The sequence below is a fragment of the Suricata suricatta genome, chromosome 1, assembly GCF_006229205.1.
Source record: "Suricata suricatta isolate VVHF042 chromosome 1, meerkat_22Aug2017_6uvM2_HiC, whole genome shotgun sequence".
In the NCBI taxonomy this organism is placed as follows: Eukaryota; Metazoa; Chordata; class Mammalia; order Carnivora; family Herpestidae; genus Suricata; species Suricata suricatta.
This window is the reverse complement of record NC_043700.1, coordinates 64,169,787-64,189,497: the sequence shown is the minus strand read 5'-3', so window position 1 is coordinate 64,189,497 and position 19,711 is coordinate 64,169,787. Positions and strand designations below refer to the sequence as shown.

The following is a 19,711-nucleotide window of genomic DNA, read 5'->3' as shown; positions in this document are numbered from 1 at the left end:
CTTTTCTTTTAATGGCCAGCATACAGTAGAAGGAAAAGCAGGATCTCATACCACTGCCTAGTTTTTACTTTTTTTTTATTGGGCAGCCTCAAAATACTTATGCTCAGGGGCACAATATAATTACATTCACATTTTTCACAATTTTCTTCAATGTTGAATCAAGATAAGGAGGCAATGCCAACTGTTCTCTATGATTAATGGAGTGTGGTAATTGGCATTAAGAAAAAAATGTTAATTTGACTAGCTACACTCTTTACTGCTGCCTTCATAGCTGTTAGTACTGATCACAATATATTTTTTCCTGTTTCTAGTCTACACTTTGGTGCACAAAGAAATCGTTAAGTAATGTAAAAAATATCTTTTCTACTGTATCATGAGTTTTCAGCAATAGGAAAAAAAAGAGCTAGCATCTTTTCTCATAAACTCCTAATATAAATGTGAAGAGATAATTCCAACTCTACCCCTTGGTGGCTTTATCCAAGTCTAATGTGGAATTTCTTCTGATGTGCACAGGGAATAGTACTTGCTTTTTCAGATTACACACTCTTGTCATCATGTCATCTTGCTATTCAGTACTATCACTCTAGGAAGGAATTTTGCCAATAACTTGCTTTGTTTTCCTTCTGACTTTAATCTTTGCTGTTAACTTTGTGGCTGCTTTTATAGTCTCTCAGCAGTGGTGTGATTCCTGCCTAGTTTTGTCTGAGATGTTCAAGTTTGAACATTACCTTCATAATTGGAGCCAATTTTATGTCATAAGCAACCAAATAACAAACTTTGTGAGAGGAAGTTTTGCTCTGCACTAGTCTTACATGGAGAAAACCATCTTTTTCCTGTTGCTTGTGAAGATGTCATCACATAGATTCATTTGCCCTCATCCAGGGAGACTCCCTTTGAATATTTTCACTGGAATGTTGTTTACTATTTGTATTTATGTCATTATTCTATATTGTAGGATTTATGTGGTTACTTTCATAGCTCCTTCTATACTTCAGTCAAGTGTTTTCAGGCACTGACAGTTTTTACAGGCAAAGTATATACTGCAACCCAATAATAATAGAGAATGCCTTTGAAAACACATTTAGAACATGCAGATAACATGACAATGTATTAATCATAACTACGAAGACTCAGTCTTGGCTGAAAAAATAAACTGACTCCTGTAAGAGATGTACAACTAAAACAGAGTTTAAGAACATATTACTTGGGGCACCTGGGTGCCTTAGTCGGTTAAGCGTTGGACTTTGGCTCAGGTCATGATCCTGCAGTTTGTGAGCTCAAACCCCACATTGGGCTCTTGTTCTTGTACTGACAGCTCAGAGCCTGGAGCCTGCTTTGGATTTTGTGTCTTCCTCTCTCTCTCTCTCTCTCTGCCTCTCACTTACTCATACTCAGTCTTTCTCTGTCTCTCAAAAATAAATAAATGTTAAAAAAAACATATTACTATTGGGGGGAGGCTGCATGGGTGGATCCGTTGGTTAAGGATCTGACTTCTGCTCAGGTTATGATCTCATGGTTTGGTTCGAGCCACATGTGGGCCCTGGCTGACAGCTCAGAGCCTGGAGTCTGCTTAGGATTCTGTGTCTCCCTGTTTCTCTGCCCCTCCTCAGCTTGTGCTCTCTCTCTCTCAAAAAAAAAAAAAAAGAAGAAGAAGAAACATTAAAAAACGAAAAAAAGAACATATTACTATCTGTAATGACTTTCATTTTAAATCTGTTAAATGAATGTCAGTGAAATTTGTCAGCAAAATATCAATAAAAAAACTCAGTAACACTTCTTCTTAGAGCTAACAAAGTCTGTGTACCATTTACTTGTACAATTAATCTGTAGAGCATACTTTGAGAAACACTGCTTTACTACTGAATATTAAATATTATATATTGTTAGTGAAGGACTTAGGTAATGCTACACAGTTTAAATTTGTTAATTTAATTCAATTTATATTGTTAACAAACATATAGCACTTTATTTTTAGGTAAGGCACTGTGAGTGCTTTAATAATATTAACTCATTCAGTGCTTATAGTTCCACTATGAACCGTACTTCTATTATTCCTGTTTTTGCAGATGAGGTAACAGAAGCATGGTGAGCTCAAGAAACTTGCTTTTAAATAGAATGAGTGGGATTCAATTCAAGCAGTCTGGTTTTAGATCGTCTATTATGAACACATTTCTTTGTTACAAGGCTATTTTTGTGTAAGTCTTTGACTTTCCAGTGTCTTGATATATCAAATAATTTTCATGAAGAGTAAATGAGAAGAAAACCCATTGCCTAAAAGCAACCATTTAGAATAAATTGTTGATGCAATAGGTGAGCAGGAAGCAATGAAAGCAGGTTTGAAAACAGTAAGCTTAAATTGATATACTTGACTGCTCTGGAGTCGAACAGTACGACACTTTGCAATTTGACTTTACTTGTTGAAGTCAAGTGTTTATTTAAACTTGTTGGTTGTGAAATTTTAAAAGAAATTCAATTACAAATGCAAAGAAGTGTTTCTTATAGTTAATAAGAACTATACAAAAGGCAACTTTGTAAAGGAGAGTTTAAAGCAGCAGGTATGTTTTATTCTCAATGTAAAGGAGAGGAGAAGAAATGTTGTAAGTGACCTTTCAAGTATTTACAGTTTAAAATGTCTCCTTAGCTCCATTTTTATTGGTTTTTGGATAACTGTACTCTTCTTATTCAATATTACTTTTCTTTTCTGTGTTTCAACACACATTTGCGAGATTTCCCAGGATTCCCTTAAGCAGTCTACTAGCTATTGTATCATAATAATGTGATATAATGTTTCCATTGAACATAATTAATTTGATATATGCATTATAGTCAAACTGTGTGATTAACATGGGTTTAATAAAATGGGAAGCTCTAAAGATATGAGACTATGTTGGGTGTGTGAAGTATGTGTGTGTGTGTGTGTGTGTGTGTGTGTACGGGTGCGTGGTGTGTGCTATGGCTTCAGAACTCATTCTCACTATTTCAATGTCATTTCCTTACAAGTGTAGGAAAAGTAAGTGATAAATTAAGATCTTTTTTATATTTCTTCCACATTTTTGGCTTCATATACATTATTTTCATGAAGGCCATGAGTGATATAGAGGGAAGAAAAAACCATCTTTGATACTGTACATATTGTATTTTCCATGAAATCAAACTCAACCAACAAAGTTTAGACACCAAAGCATTCATTCTATCTTGAACAAAAGAAGTATTTCATATAATAAAGAATAAGTAGGCTAACAATGATTGGAAATTTCATTTAATGTCCATGATGGCCAAGGCCTCCTGTTCATCACTATATCCCCAGGGCCTGGAAAAATGTCTGGTACACAATGGAGATCCCCCAAATGATGAATGACTGAATAATGACTGTGAAAATGCAGGCTAAAAGGGCTCTTTAAAATAAAAGGTGTGTCTTATCACCAAAATTCTCTTTAAAATTTGCTTATACAAAAAATGTTAAGGAGTCCTGGAGTTTATTCTATCACGCTGCAGAATGTTTTCTCCCACTCCTGTACTCCCCAAGAAAATGTAGCTCTCATGGTTGAATACTGCAGCAAACTCAAGGGGCTATATAGCTTTCCAGATCGCTTAATTCCCTTCAGAGTTAGGTTTTGCTACATTAGCTATTAGCCAAGTGCAAAGAGAAGAGTTATCAGAAAGACAGAATTCTACAGTCAAGAATAGTAAAAAAATAAATGGAAATAGAAATGTGTAAGGTATAGGTGTCTCAGGGGGTTTGAAACTTTCCTACCAGCTTATTATAGGGAACTCAGACAAAGCAAACACGAAAGCCTGTGAGGGGCATCTTATTTTAGGACACTAAAGTGCAATTTAAAAAATTTGATTGTTGGGGTGTCTGGGTGGCTCAGTTGGTTAAGCGTCTGACTTTGGCTCAGGTCATGATCTCATGGTTCGTGGGTTTAAGCCCTGCTTCGGGCTCTGGGTTGACAGCTCAGAGCCTGGAGCCTGTCGTCTCCCTCTCTCTCTGACCCTCCCCTGCTCATGCTGTCTCTCTCTCTCTCTCTCTAAAAAATAAATAAAAAACATTAAAAACTTAAAAAAATTAAGTATTAAAAATTTGATTGTTTACCATGTGTGAGTGACTATCTGAGTATGTATAGTTTCTTCATGGCTCATGTTTGGGGAGAGAGTAACAGTGATTCTATTTTGCATTTTGACAGGACCTGGAAAACGTCTTGATCTTAGTCAGACACATGATAACCCAGAACAAGCACATTTTGGTCTCTTTTGGAAGTAGATACGGTTATGTCTCTAGGTTCTGATAATGATATATGAGCACAAGTAGAATGTGGAACTTGTAGAGGTGCCCTTAAAAGCAGGAAGTAGTCCTGTTCTCTCCTGTGGGCTGAATTGTGGAGCTGGATTAAGTATCACAAAATGGAAGCTTTAAGGTGAAGGTGTGGAGGTGTCTTTACGATCCCAGATGGTGGCTTTGTTGTGAAATAGAAACAAGGTGTTCCTCATTTAAGAAGTTTGCTTCCATTTATGTAAAATTTTAATAAAAATCTATACTATGTATGATTTGAATGATACTCTTGAGAACTGTGCAGTGCAGAACCTTTATCACTGTACTTGGTAACCCTGCTTGACAATCACAGACCACTGTAACTGATTTTGCAAGTTTCTTCTTCAAATATTTAGGTTTTTGTCACTCAAGACCTAACCTAATGCTAATTAAAAGGCCTTTCTCAAGAATGTAAGCTCCCTTGGGGTAGAGATATTATGTCTTTTTTCATGATGAGTTTTAGTGCCTAGAATAGGGCCAGCCATATAGAAGATGCTAAAATATATATTTTTTCATTTTTGTAATGTTTATTTATTTTTGAGAGATAGACATAGTGTGGGCAAGGAGGGGCAGAGAGAGAGGAACACACAGAATCTGAAGCAGCTCCAGGCTCTGAGCTGTCAGCACAGAGCCCGATGTGGGGCTGGAACCCACAAAACTCTTAAGATCATGACCTGAGCTGAAGTTGGCCACTTAACTGACTGAACCACCCAGTGCCACCCCTAGAAGATGCTAAAATATTTGTTGGATGACTTATTCAAAGAACGAAAAAAGAAAGAAAAAAAAAAAGAGGGGAGGAGAAAGGAATATATTTTCTTTGGCTAAGAGTTTTTGGTTCTTTGAAATTTTATCATATGTAAATCTATTTAGGGGACATCTGTGTGGCTCAGTCAGTTAAGCTTCTGACTCTTGCTTTTGTCTCAGGTCATGATCTCAAGGTTTGTGAGTTTGAGCCTGACCTCACTTTTAGTGGGTCCTGCTTGAGATTCTCTCTCTCTCCTTCTCTCTCTACCTCTGCTCTGCTCATGCTCAATCTCTCTCTTTCTCAAATAAATAAATAAACAGACAAACTAACTTAAAAATTTTTAAACCAGTTTCATTAGAATTATATGGGAAATACAATGGGATTTGTACCATTAATATTAACCATACCTTGTGACTAAGGACATACATGATTTTTAAAGTGATATTTTTTACATTACTGTGTTGAAAATAATTTAGAAACATCTTTCAGAAGCCATAACATAGCTACCTATGTATATTCAGAAGTGAGTCAAGTAAAATTTAAATGGTGACCATTTGGGGGGCATCTCTGGGTGGCTCAATTAGGTAAGCATCTCACTTGGGTTCAGGTCATGATCTCATGGTTCATGGATTTGAGCCCTATATCGGGCTCTGTGCTGACAGCTTAGAACCTGGATCCTGCTTTGGATTCTGTGTCTCCCTCTCTCTCTGCCCCTTCCCTGCTTGTAATCTATCTGTCCGTCTATCTCTCTTTCAAAAAGAAACAAACATTAAAAAAATAGTGACCATTTTTGAAGGTTGACAAAAAATTAAAGTTATATCTTTCAATCACTTGGAATTTACTAAACTTCTCTTGTTGTTTTTTTTTTTATATTTACTTATTTATTTTGAGGTGGGGGAAGGGGAGAGAGACAGGGAGAGAGAGAGCGAATCCCAAGTAGGCTCCACACTTGGCATGGAGCCTGAGGTAGGGCTTGATCTCAGAAACTGTGAGTGAGATCATAGCCTGAGCTGAAATCAAGAGTCGGACACTTAACCAACTGAACCACCCATGGGCTTACTAAATTTCTCTTTTATTTATTTATTTTTTTTCCATTTTTTTAATTTTTATTTTTGAGAGACAGAGAGAGACAGCATAAGCAGGGGAGGGTCAGAGAGAGAGGGAGACACAGAATCTGAAACAGGCTCCAGGCTCTGAGCTAGCTGTCAGCACAGAGCCCGATGCGGGGCTCGAACCCACAAACTGTGAGATCATGACCTGAGCCGAAGGCAGACGCTTAACTGACTGAGCCACCCAGGCACCCCTAAACTTCTCTTCCGTGTAACACTGTGCTAGGCACTGTGTAAAACAAAGAAAGGGCGTCTCTGTGTGATAGTCAACCACACTGATTCCTTCTGTAGGTTTTGAACTAGTGGAGAAATAGGGAGCAGGAGTAGAAGACAGTATGCACTTGGATTTGGGACACTACTCACTCAGGTATTTACCAAAATCATCAGAAAGCATCTCTAAACGCCCCTTTCTTTCTCTGTGTTGAGGTGTAGATTTCTCCACTGCTTATTTTCATCTGCTGAATACACCCTCCCTTGTTTTTTCCAACACAGTTTTGGATTTAGTCTCGACTGTATTTGCCATTTTCATGAACATTTGAGATAGGCCTGAGGTAAATACAAGGGTCAGTTTTTCTTTACATTACTTGTATGCATTGGATCTCCAGAATTTGTATGTTTTCTCCTTTTTACTTCACACTTCTCTTAATTGACTAACCACAAAGGAGAAACTTCATTTGTTTCTGCAGTTCTATATATTTTGAAATGTATTTTGCTCTTCCTTTTTCAAAAATGGTTTCTGACTGTGAAGTTCTTGCTACCTGGAGATAAGAGGAGAAATGGTCAAAGAAAGGTGCTTGAAAGAAATGTTTGATATGTATGAGAGATTGTGTTTATCCAAGTGCTTAAGTAATAAAGTAGCATCCCTGTGTGTGAAGTTAAAAGTTGGCACAGCTATTCTGAGATTCATACAGAGGCTTTCATTTAATCCCTAGCCAGCCTTGGTAAGATTTAACAAACACATTTTTAATGTTGATGTGAATTTTCCCAGTGGTGTCATCTCCGATTAGGAAATTGGAAACTGGAAAAGCACCCTATCAGACTGAGAACTATAGATTACAGGGCAGAGTGTACCCTCTCTCTTTATATGGATTTGTCCCATCATGGAATCTTCCCCCAAACTGCTTATCTGTAATATGGCCACTAAAAAAAAAGGCTTATCAATGTTGATATATCTTCCAAAAGGTTATGGAAGATAATTTAAGCATAAGAAAGTCTGGTTTATGAACAGAATTTATTCAACTCTCATCTATGATTAGGAGGGTTATCCAGGTTTTTAAAAATTATCCAGTGGTCAGAATTTCCCAAGACCAGTATGGTTCAGTGATTCACTAGCAGGATTCACAAGACTCGGCATATATACATACTTGTGGTTAGATTTATTACAGTAAGAGGTTACAAAGCAAAATCAGCAAAAAGGAAAAGTGGTGGGGCAAAGTCCAGAGGAAATTAGACACAAGCTTCCAGAGTTTTCTCTCAGTAGAGTTCCACAGAATATGCTTAAGTCTGAGCAATGAGTAGTACTAACATGTGTGAAATCTTGTCTTCCAAGGAAGCCCTTTAGAGGGTCAGTGCCCAGGATTTTTATGGGGAGCTGGTCATATAGATACCGTCTGCCTGGCATGTATCTAAATTTTAGAGTCCCAGAAGAAAAGCCTGTGTTCAGGGACAGCATACACCTTGATCTTACTACAGAATGACGGGAACACTGGAAATCCAAGTTCCTAGAGGCCAGCCAAAGGCTGACCTTGCAAATGGACCTAAGTATATTTACCTATCAAATCTTAGGTTTGCTAGTTAAGTCTTTACTGCATAGAAAGTCTCTTCCTCTCTACTGTGTGGGTTATTAATATTTTTGTCCCATTTTAATAATCCTTCAAACAACAAAAAGAAAAGTAGAAGAAATTGGTCCATTAGAATCTCCATGAGTAAATCTTTTAAGGGTTTAATAAACAATGATATTGGGAATATCATTTACATGTAGTCTTGCTACATTTTATTCCACTCAGCTCCTTCACATTTCATAAGAAAATTGAGTTAGCTTCATATTTTTGGTGTTTTGTTATTTTATCAAATAATGTTTATTAGTTACTTTTATTATTGATTCTGTTTTTTATAAATAAGCTTTTTATTTTGACATAATTATAGATTCAAGTGTAGTTGTAAGAAATAATGCAGAGAACTCAAGTATGCTTCACTCAGTTTCCCCTATTGGTAACAGTATTTTATAACTACAGTATAATAGTACAACCAGAAAACTGATATTGATACTATCCATAGAACTGATTCATATTTCATCAGTTTTATATGTATTCATTCATGTGTGTGTGTGTGTGTGTGTGTGTGTGTGTTTGCTCTGTGCAATTTTATAACATGAACATTCATATAAGAACTACCATAATTAAAATAGAGAATAGTTATATCTCTATAACAATTTCTTGTGTTGTCCTTACATCTCCATAATTATTTTTCTCCTTATCCACCTCTACCCTGTTAGCCCACTCCCTTATTCATGATGACCATTAATCTTTTGTCTATAATTTGGTCATTTCAAGGCTATTGTATAAATGGAATCAATGTGTATAACCTTCAGATTTGGATTTTTTGTTGTTGTTGTTGTTGTTGTTGTTCAGATAATTCCCTTGAGCTCTATCCCAGTTGCACGTGTCAATTGTTTGTGGCTTTTATTGGTTAGTAGTGTTCCATGATATGGATGTATCACGGTTTAATTATTCTCTATATTGACAGACATTTGGGTAGTTTCCAGTTTCAACATTACAAATGAAACTACTATGAACATTTACAAGTTTCTGCATGAGAATACATTTTCATTTTATGCAATAAATGCCCAAGATTGCAATTGCTGGGCTTTATGCTAACCTCATGTTTATTTTTAGAAGAAACTGTCAAACTATTATCCAGAATAGCTGTACCATTTGACATTCCCACCAGAAAAGTGTGAAAGACCGTTTTTTTACACTGCTGGTAGGAATGCAAACTAGTACAGCTACACTGGAAAACAGTAGAGGTTCCTCAAAAAGTTAAAAATAGAACTACCATATGATCCAGTAATTGCACTACTAGTTATTTATCCAAAGGATACAGAAAGAGATACGTGCATCTTGATGTTTATAGCACCATTATCAACAATAGCCAAATTATTTAAAGAGGCCACCTGTCCATTACATATACATATACATATATATACATATATATTTATATGTGTATATGTGTATATATTTATGTATATATAATCGAATATTATTCAGCCATTAAAAAGAATGAGATCTTGCCATTTTTAGTGACATGGATGGAGCTAGAGAGTGTCATGCTAAGCAAAATAAGTCAGTCAGAGAAAGACAAATACCATATGTTCTCACTCATATGTAGAATGTAAGAAATAAAACAGATGAACATGGGGGAAAAAAGGAGAGAGAGGCAAACCATAAAACAGACCTTTATCTTTAGAGAACAAACTGAGGGTTGCTGGAGGGAAGGTTGGCAGGGGGATGGGTTAAACGGGTGATGGGTATTAAGGAGGACATTGTGATGAGCACCAGGTGTTGTATATAAGAGATGAATCACTAAATTTCTATACCTGAAATTAATACTACACTCTATGTTAACTAGCTGGAATTTTAAAAATTAAAAAACGTTTTTAATGTTTATTTTTGAGAGACAGAAAGAGACAGCTCAAGCAGGGGAGGGTCAGAGACAGAGGGAGACCCAAAATCCGAAGCAGGCTCCAGGCTCTGAGCTAGCTGTCAGCACAGAGCCTGATGCCAGGCTTGAACCCATTAACCGTGAGATCATAACACGCTTAACCAACTGAGCCACCCAGGCACCTCACTAGCTGGAATTTAATTAAAACTTGCAACAGTTTTTCCACATCTTTACAAGTATTTATTGTTGTCCTTCATTTTATTTCAGGCATTCTGGTGGATGTGTAGTGTTACCTCATTTTGGTTTTAATTTTAATTTTCCTATACTCTAATAATGTTCGATATTTTTCATGTGTTTGCTATCTGTAAATCTTCTTAGATGAAACGTCTATTATTCATTTTCTAATTAGGTTTCTTTAATTGTTGAGTTTTTAGAACTGCTTATATATTCTGCTGAGTAGTAGTGAATATTTGTAAATGTATTTCCTAATATTTGTAACTTATCTTTTGTATTCTTATCCACAGAACAAAAATTGTTAATTTCTATGTCTAATTCATCAACTTGTCCTTTCCCGGGCTGTGCATTTGGGCCAAATCCAAGAACGTTTTGCTTAGCCCTAGGTTTTAGGATTTTCTCCTACTTTTTTTTTCTGAAAGTTTTAGAGCTTTCATGTTATATATTTAACCTAATTGCCTAGAGTGACAATGTTTAGCAAAAAGCACTACTTTAGAATTTCTTTGTGACTGTTTACACGCTACACATGTTTTGTCGCTGTTTAACTGTCAAGTTTGTGTGAAACACAAACATGCCTCAAGTATTCTGTTCCAGGGTACAAGTGCTGTTGGTGGTGAGAAGCAGTACACATGGAAAAACACAAATTTCAGTATTTGTTAAACTATCACACCTTGAGTTAAAGTTTATCCCATTTTTCCATGTCTATTCAGGCTATTTCCTTTATTTGACCTGAATAATTGAAACAATTTCAAACAAAACCCAGGAAAAACAGATGGTGAAAATGGGTGTTCCTTAAGGTTTTCCTGAGAATCTGAAACTAAAAATAATATTTTAGAAGCAGAAAGGCCATTTTACTTTGTAGAATTATATCTGAAAAGCATTTTGAAAGTGCTTATTCAGAGATGTCTTAGTGGAAAAAAATCTTGTTCCCATTATTTAATTAAAAAAATTTTTATGTTAGTTATTTGTTTTGAGAGTGTATGAGAGCACAAGAAGGGGAGGGACAGAGAGAAGGAGACAAAATCCCCAGCAGGCTCCATGCCAGAGTCAGACACAGGGCTTGAGCCCATGAACCCTGAGATCATGACCTGAGGTGAGATCAGAGTCAGAGGGCCCTTAACCAACTACACCGCCTAGGTGCCCTTCTTGTTCTCTTTTTAAATGAAAATATAAAATTATGCTTGACCCTTAGAGTGACTCTTCTCCAGGCTGCACTTTATCTCCACTCTTGTTCAGCTTTTATAAGATCAACTACATCTACAAACTCCATTCTACACAAATGGCAGATTCTGCATGTTTTTATTTTTACTGAATTTTGCTTGATAAAAAAAAATAGCAAAATTTGGCTTTTAGCCTACAACAGCTTTCTTTCTCCAACAACTTTCTTTCTATGTTTGCCATGTATTAGAATATGGTTCGCTTCCTGACAGCTAACCAAAGGGTAGTTTTTTTTTTATCTCTCTCAGGAGAAAAAAAAATTCCCCCTTCTTAAATTGTCGGAGTTGGAATTACAGGGAAGATTTTTCATGCCTGTGGATCTGGAGTCAGGGAATAGTTCCATCCAGATATATCAAACTATTAAAAATGTCCCCATTGCCTCTAGATGGCACACTACCATTATTTTTTCTTAGTTTTAGAAAAGTTTGCTTTTTAGTCGCCAGGTAGCACAGGTGCCTGTTCCCAGCTCAAAGAACCATTCCATTTTCAAATACTTAAAAAAAATTGGTTTCTATTGTATTCTGAAGTGGCCTTGGACTTCTGCTATTTTCTTTTGACTCACATTTATGTTAAGGTGCCTCATGGTTCAGACATCCTATACCAATTATTTACAAACATACTGCTGTTTCCACCCTGGTAAATTTTATATACACATAAACACACTCTAAACTTATTAACTGGCATTTATGTGCTGAATGTGCCTCATAGCATGACACATATAAACAAAATGTAAGCATGTAAATCTAAAACAAGTTTATGTCCTGCCATTTCTCACCCAAATAGTTATATAAGCAAAATATTAACTTTGTTCTATATAAACTGCATTTTTATACCGTATGTAATTTTTCTTTAGCCTGTCAGTTATGTAAAGGGGGTATGAATTTGCATGTCGAAAACAATGACGGAAAGGCATTAAGTGGTATGTTCAATAATCTTATGCATGAACTCTCCATCAAAAAGTAAAGAGAGAGCTCTCTTTCAGTTAGACAACAGGCATTTCATCTTTGCTTTTTAGTTATTTTAAGTCAATTTTATTTGACAATACCATTTGAGGAGAGATTAATTTTGGATTATATTTCAAGAGTTACAGGATTTTAAGGTAAACTTAAATTCAATCTGTGAGTCAGTCACTATGCCATCTAACATTTTAGCTGATGGAAAATTTCAGATTGGCGTATTTTTAGTGAATGTAGCAAATAAAGTACATTAGAACCAGTCATATTTGCATTGTGTCATCAGGAAATTTGTGGAAGTATTACTCTCTCTAGACTTAGGGTATCCTATGAACCCAGAAACAATATAATCATTGTATACAGTAAACAGGGAAGAAGAACCACAGAAACATGATGGAGAAAAGAGTTTTCATACGTGCTTGATGCTTTTAGTCACTGGGCCACAGAGAAGTTGAACTTGAGAATACAATGTGGCAGGAATTTCCCACCCTTAAAATGCTCTTTATCATGGTGTTTAGCCCTGAGAAATCTATTAAATTCCCAATGATGTTCTGTATTTCTCTTCAAACTCATGAGCACTGATTAGATTTGATATTTCCTGGAGGAAATAATTGAATTATGTATCATGTCTCCAAATATTTTTTTATGAAATTTATATGCTTGAGAAAATATTTGCTAACCACGTATCTGGCAAGGAACTTGTAGCTAAAATACATAAAGAACCCTGAAAACCCAACAATAAAAAATATAATTCAATCAGAAAATGGGCAACAGACATTTTACTGGAGAAGATATACAGATGGCAAATCATGTCATAAAAAAATGTTGAATATCATTAAACATTAGGGGAATGAAAATTAAAACTACAGTAAGATACCACTCTATCCCTCTCAGAATGGTTAAAATACAAAATAGTCCCAAAAGCTGATGAGGATGTAGAAAAACTGGATCAACTAACAGTTTACTGGTGGAAATGTAGTATGGCGCACCCATTCTGGAAAATATTTTAGCGGTTTCTCATAAAAATAAACATGCAACTTCTGTATGACCTAACAATTGCACTCTTGGACATTTATTCCAGAGTAATGAAAATCCATGTTCAAACAAAAACCTGTACATGTATGTTTTAGCAGTTTTATTTATAATGGTCAAATATCTGTCTATGGGTGAATGGTTAAAGTGTGGTGCATCAGAACCATAGGACACTACCCAGCAATTAAAACGAATAAACTATTGCTACATGTAACAACCTGGACGAGTCATCAGAGAATTATGCTGAGTAAAATTATGAAAGGTCTGATTTCCCTTATATAACATTCTGGAAATACGAAAATTAGAGGTAGGAAACAGATTGTGGCTATAGTGGGTTGGGAATGGGGAAGTAGATGTGGTTTTAAAGAAGAATCACAAGTGAACCTTGTAGTAATGGAACTGTCCCACATCTTGTTTGTGGTGGCTTGTGGTGGCTGCACCATGAGTCTACACATGACAATATTTAACGGAAACGCACACATGCGCGCGGCGTGCACGCACGTGCACGCACGCGCGCGCGCACACACACACACACACACTCATGCATGCAAAACTGGTGAAATTTGAAAAGAACTCAGTTGGATTTAAGGTCAGTTTCCTATTTGCAATATTTTACTATAGTTACGCAAGATGCCAAAACAGAAAGTGACTGGATAAAAAAAAGGTGTGTAGGATTTCTCTGCACAATTTGTTGTTGTCTACCTATGGAAGTAGAATTATTTCAAAACAAAGAGTTAAAAAAACTGATGTGCTTATTTCTTATGCTTTGTTAATCTCCCAGAGATTAAACTAATTTATATTTTGAGGCTATAATTACTATGATGATAATTATATGTTTGGTTATAAAAAGAAACACTTTGTACTAGATACAAAAGTGTTAAATGCAAAAATGTTTTGTTTAAATAATTTCTTCAGGAATTTGTACTTTAAGCCTTTTAATGTATCAACTATCCTATGAGTATTTTCACTTAATTGTTTCTTAGGATTCTGTTACTTGGTCATCTGTGAGGTGCAGCCTGTAACTTTTTCTTCTTCTCCATTTGATCTAGATTTTATCACTTAGCTCCTCCTCCTAAGAAATTCCAAAATAGTATGAAGCAAAAATGAAGAAATGTAGTACATGACAACTTGCATATAGAGTTTTATGATCCTGGCAGAATTCTTAATGCATTCTTTGTGAAATAGTGGACTGTATATCAAAATAAATTTCTCTTATAATACCATTGGTCTTACTAGAAATTTCCTAAATAAGTTTCTAACAAAATATAAATGGATTATCTAAAAAAAACCCCAAAGCCTAATTCTCTAAGACTGACTGAATCACAGTGTCATGGCAACAGCAAAATTGTGGCTTTAAAAAATGATAATTTATTTTAAGAAAGCATTAAGCTTCAATATTTTGACTCTTATGTGATTCTGGAATGACTCTCCTTTGAGAGAGAATCAAGGTTATAGTTTTTGGTCAAATTCATCAGTTTGAAAGCAATTAAAAATCTTTGCCTATTTACAGATTTCTCCAGGTTTTCTCAGCTTTCATTTTATTCTAACTTTGATACCTTTCTACCCTGAGAGGCTTTGGGCTGAATTTTCCAATCTTTCTGACAAATAATGGCTCTGTTAAGAGATCAAATCTTTCCCTTCTTACTTCAGAGTATGAGGTATTGTGTATGTGACTGAAAGCTAAGCAGTCAGAATTAGACCAGAGTAACACTTATTTAGCATTCTTCCATAGTGTATATGGAGATGGAAGGGGAAGGTTGGACTAGGGTGTCTGGGTAGGGAGAATAAAATAGCTAAGAAATGCATCAAATGGAACAGACATTTTTTTTATTTTTGTACATCATACCATGGATTAGGCCAGACATTGAAATTATTTCTCCGTGTTAGAGAAATAATGTTAGAAAAAAATCTATTATTAAATCTATTAAAACTCTGTGGTAAGATTATTGAGTCTAGAATCAGGAGAACTGGGCTGGAGTACTAACTTTCTGATGTTGCAGCCTTATGGTTCTGAATGAATTAACCCTGGTTTTTTTTTTTTTTAATTTTCATGTGTAAAGTGAGTCTTGTAAATACTGGCCTAAAATGGTGCCCATGAAAGTTGGATAAATTAATATACATGTTAAATGAATTTTCAAAATATTTAGGTCTATTTAAATATGGGATGTTATTGCTCATTATAATTTAGCTAATGTATGTAAATTTACATATGTAATGTGTATGTGAATATGTTTGTGTGTGTATAAATTTGCTTCATGAGGGGCGCCTGGGTGGCTCAGTCGGTTAAGCCTCTGACTTCAGCTCAGATCAGATCTCGTGTTCGTGGGTTCGAGCCCCAAGTCGGGCTCTGTGCTGACAGCTCAGAGCCTGGAGCCTGCTTCCTGTTCTGTATCTCCTCTCTCTGCACCTCCCCCTCTCATGCTCTGTCTCTCTCTGTATCAAAAATAAAATAAAAACATTAAAAAAATATTAAAAAAATTTGCTTCATGAAGGCTGAGAATGGCTTTCTATCCCTCTTTTAAACCAATATATATTCATGACCCAGCACATAGAAGCTCCTTAAAAATATATATGAAATGAATAGATGGATGACCTTAAAGAAAAAAGATTGCCCAAATCTAAAAAATTTATTTATTTATTTATTTTAAAAAGTTTTGTTAATGTTATTTATTTTTGAGAGACAGAGAGGCAGAGCATGAGTGGAGGAGGGGCAGAGAGAAAGGGAGATACAGAATATGAAGCAGGCTCCAGCCTCCAAGTGTCGGCACAGAGCCAGGTGCAGGGCTTGAACCCATGGACTGTGAGATCATGACCTGAGCTGAAGTTGGATGCTCCACCTACCAAGCCACACAGACATCCCTCTAAAGAATGTATTTATTCAAATTTAATTGGTATCATTTTAAGAATAAGCACAGAAACTTTTAGAGCAAGAACTGAATTATAGCATCTGCTAAGTGAAATTAAATAATTTTAGAAATGATGGTAAATGTTTTTTAAGTTTTGTTTTACTGGTACTGGCATAGCTATGAGTATCAATCATGACATTTTTCTGCCCATAAACCTTTAAGTAACTCCTACTGCTTAGAAAATAAAATCTAATTTTTTAGTCTGGCACTAACCTTTTCAAATTTATTTTTCTATATTACCATACTTGTCTCTTTTGGGTATTTCTTACATACTGCTCAACTACCCTTCTTTTCCTTCCTCTCTTGTCTCTCTGCAAGTGTCCAGGCTTTATCCTCAACTTCAAATACCCTTCCATTTCTTAATAAGGAATCAGATTCCACTCATCTGCCAAGTTCTGCCTCTAATGCCACTGTCTCCATTTAGTGTGTGTAGATATCCTCAGAAGTAACTTCTTCCTGCCTAAATCCTCATTTTATATTTACTCTCTTGCAACCCTTGTCACCTCTTAATCTAGATGGTAAATTTTTATTGGCAGATTCCATATCTGATTTGCCTTTGTATTGTCAAGATTACCTGCACTGTACATACACACCAATTATTTGTTTAGTGAACAAGTGTGATGAGTATATATTCTGATGCTTCTGCTTATAGATGACTTGCATTTGTCAGCACTTGTTATTTATGATAAGAAATATATAGGTGTTCATGGTTTTGACATACTCATTATTGTGATTAATTAATTTTGGCAAAAGTGCAAGGTAGCTCTATTGAGAAATGATAGTCTTTTCAACAAATGGTGCTGAAACAATTGTATATCATATGCAGAGAAATTAAAGAATAAAGAAACAGGAAAAAAGGGGAATTTAGATTTTTACTTCACTAATAACAAAATTAACTCATAATAGATCATATACTTAAATGTAATCCCTAAAAGTATAAAATATAAGAGAGAGTCTTTGTAATCTTGAGTTATATGAAGAGATTTCAGATATAATCGCATCAAATGCATGATTCATAAATAAAAACAATGATAAATTGGGATTATATTAATTAAAATGTAAACTTTACTCCTAAAAAGACACTAGTAAGAAGGTAGAAAAGACATGCCAGAGAACTCAGGAAAATGTACCTGGATCATATATCTTGATAAAGGACTTATATCCAGAATATATGAAAAACTCTTACAACTTAGTAAGTAAAAAGATAAATAACCCAAGTAAAATATGGACACAGGTTTTGAATAGTCATTTCAACATATGGAGAGCAGGTAAGCACATGAAAATATGTTTAACATTGTTAATCATTAGAGAATTATAAATTAAAGCCACAATGAGATACTCCCCCACACACCCTCAAGAATGGTTAAAATTAAAAAGAGAATACTAAATGTCAAGAATATGGAAACACTGGAACCCTGAATACATTGTAGTGGGAAGGTAATATAACATAACAAAGCTACTCTGGGAAACAGTTTTATCATGTCTTAAAAATGTTAAATATATGTTTGCCGTTTATACTTTTAGGTATTTACCTAACAGAAATGAAAATAAATATCAGCAAAAAGCCTTCCGTGATAATGTTGACAATAGCATTGCTCATTATAGTTCTAAAATGAACACCAAGGCTATGTCCATATCCAATCAATGAATTAACAAAATAAGGCACATTCTTACAATGGAATATTATTCGATAATTAAAAGGAACAAATTATTGGTGCATATAACCACATTTATGTACCTCAAAAACATCCTAAGGAAAGGAATATGAAATCATTCAGTATATAAAGTTTCTAGATAAAACTATAGAGATAGAAAGCAGATCAGTGGTTGCCCGGTCCTATAAATGGTGATTGCTTACAAATGGACATGATAGAACATCTTAGGGGGATAACTGAAATGTTTTAAAGCTGAATTGGAGTGTTATTTGTAAACTACTATATTTATTTACTAAAACTCATTGGCACACTAATAATGGGGAAATTCTGTGGTTTGTAGATTATACTACAGTAAAGCTGGTGGTGGTAGTGGTGCGGTGAGGGGAGAGGGAAAGGAGAGGGAGAGGGAAGAGTAAGAGAAAGAAATATTTTTTTTAAATGTATATATTTTGTGAGAGAGAGAGTGAGTGGGGGGTGGGAAACAGGAAGATAGAGGAAGAGAGAGAATTCCAAGCAGGCTTCATGCTGTCAGTGCAAAGCCTAACATGAGACTCAATCCCAGGAACTGTGAGATCATGACCTGAGAAAGATGTTTATCCGGTTTTGATATCAGGGAAAGTCTTGAAGGAAATAATGTTTGTTTATGAATACTAATTGGGAAAAGTAAATGGTATATTAGACAAGAAATTTAAACCAGAAAGAGAATGGATCTTTCAGGTGACCAATGAAAGGCCATGTGCCCAGAGTTTGTTGACAGGGTGGATGAGTGAGGGGGAAGACACTGGAGAACTAAACAGGAACAGATCATATAGAGCATGCAGGAGGTACTGTGTAATTATTTGCTGAATGAACAGATACCTGAATGATGTAAGGATTGGAAACATCAGCCAAAGAACTCAATCTTGCAAAACCATTATGATTTGAACTATTACCTTGATAACAGAAACATTTGGTTTTTTTTTATTCCAAATCTATTTCTCTATAATAGCCACTGATCTGTTTCTATAATAAGTCTGGGCCTATAGAGAGCTCTTCAAATGTTTACCTAAAACTAACAGGTCATTTTATAGTTTTCTCTAGCATATAGTCTGTAATTCCCTCAACTGTGTCTTACCTGACCTGTCTTACCTATCTTTTACTATTGGATTAATGGTAACTTGATGGATCTTCTCTCCCTGATCAAATATCATCCTCAGAATTGAGAACTTGCAATTTGCGCAAAGACTGAAGCTAGCAGTGAGTAGAGTAGCTCACTCTTCTTTCTCTACTTTCTGCCCAATATTAATAGGGCCCAAGATCAAAGTAGCTTTTTAATGACTACATTGTGACATTAACTAAAATGGTGTTTATTATCAAATACAAACCTTTTTTTTAAATTTAACACTTGCTGCTGCAACTCAATTACTTTTTCTCTCCCAAGTTATTGCCATAAAATTCAATGTCAAAACCTTATATTTATCTCCATTATTTTTATAAAGATTTGTCTGATTTATTTATATATATAGGAATTGTCCTAGATTCTCACTCATTCACAGATGCTTATTGAGCGTCTGCACATCAAACAGCTCCTATTCTTGTGGTTTTAGATTACTCTAAAATATGATCCTATTTTTCCCCTAGCTTCATCCAGGCTTTTCAAATTAAAGAGTTGAGGGTTAAGGGTGGCACATTTCTGGAAACTTTTCACAAAATTGATTTTAATAGATTTATAAGTACTATGTCACTTACCTAGCACAATAATTATTCCTGAAGTTTCAAATTCAGACTGAATTCCAGATACTTTCTGCCTTCCACCCTGAGCCATCACTTCAGCCCTTCTAAGAAGGAAATGAATTTAACACATGAATTAAAAGGTAGAAGATCCAAGTTAGCTCATCTTCTTCTTCTAAA

At 35.3% G+C, this 19,711-nt stretch overlaps 1 long non-coding RNA gene across 1 annotated transcript in view; it reads right to left on the bottom strand.

The window, feature by feature from the left end:
• Positions 1 to 6,732: 6,732 nt before the first annotated feature.
• The window catches only part of LOC115300685, a 39,614-nt gene continuing 26,635 nt past the window's right edge, over positions 6,733 to 19,711 (bottom strand). Inside the window, exons 4-5 of the long non-coding RNA XR_003912805.1 lie at positions 19,550 to 19,638; positions 6,733 to 6,921 (exon numbers count right to left, since the gene is read on the bottom strand). This is a non-coding gene — a long non-coding RNA (uncharacterized LOC115300685). The remainder of the gene's footprint in view (positions 6,922 to 19,549; positions 19,639 to 19,711) is intronic.